The 1,071-nt window shown below is 48.6% G+C and overlaps 1 long non-coding RNA gene across 1 annotated transcript; it reads right to left on the reverse strand.

The window, feature by feature from the left end:
• Positions 1-23: 23 nt before the first annotated feature.
• On the reverse strand, positions 24-1,065 carry LOC120227826. The gene is made up of 2 exons (XR_005527345.1): positions 978-1,065; positions 24-92 (listed from the first exon to the last, which is right to left on the reverse strand). It is a non-coding gene; the product is annotated as an uncharacterized LOC120227826 (long non-coding RNA).
• Between the last annotated feature and the right edge of the window lie 6 nt (positions 1,066-1,071).

Raw genomic sequence — 1,071 nt, forward strand, 5'->3', positions numbered from 1 at the left:
AGAACATTTTCTTTAGATTTTTTAAAGTCTTCATTTGTTACTTTCATCCTGCGTTCTCTCAAGGCCATCAGACCGGCTTCTGTACAGATTGCCTGTGAGAAAGAACAGTATGTTCAGAAAAGGAAATCCTCTGTATTTGAACAATTCAGAGCTACTTAGAAATAAGGTGTAAGACACCCAGGCTAAAACTGCTTAAACCATTTGGGAAAAGATTAGATCTTGTGAATGTTTTAAGCATTCTAACAACTTTCTCAGAGGATCTGAAGTGGCTCTGAGGAGGAGGACTGGCTCGGGGTCTAGCTGGTGGGGTGGCCCGGGAGGGAAGCTCTACAACCAATGCCCCACTCTCGTCACAGGGAGTCCCGTTCCCAGGCAACAGATGCAGTTACGCCGGGAAACTCCGAGGCAGCGGAGCACCCATCCATTTCACCTGTCTACACGGAGCAGAGGACCTGTGTCCTGGCTGTACGGGAATCTCCGTGTCACGTGCCAAAAGTAAAACCACGCATGCAACATGATGTGATAAAACCACAACCTCGGCCCTGAAGTTTATCTGGTAGTGACCTTCAGGGTATTTCAGATGGTTCAGCGAAAAAGAAAGTGAACAAAATATAAAGAAGTAAAAGGGTAACATTTAGTGAATTGAAGTGATGGGTATATGGGTGCTATTACAACTTTTCTGAAGACTTTGAATTTCTCAAACTATAAAGCTGGTGCAAAATGTAAAAAAGCTCTTGAAAACTGAAATCACCAAAAAAGACACCCAGTTCTGCAGGTGCCAACGACGCACGGTTCCGCACAGGCACTGGCGTGAAAAGGCCCTACGTGCGCCGTCCCCACCTGACCGTGGCCCTCACAGTGGACAGGAACCCAGGTCCTCACGTACAAAGCAGGCCGGACCCATACTCCGTGCTGCCAGACCTCGCCGTCACTCACACACACAAAACCAAGAGGTGCGGTCCAGCCCAGGTTCCCACCTTGATGTCGGCCCCGGAGAGGTCATCTTTAGCCATGATCAAGTCATCCAGGGTCACGTCATCGGCCAGCGTCATCCTGCTTGTGTGGATCTGA

This window comes from Hyaena hyaena, unplaced genomic scaffold (assembly GCF_003009895.1).
Source record: "Hyaena hyaena isolate Hyena2069 unplaced genomic scaffold, ASM300989v1 scaffold_5537, whole genome shotgun sequence".
NCBI lineage: Eukaryota > Metazoa > Chordata > Mammalia > Carnivora > Hyaenidae > Hyaena > Hyaena hyaena.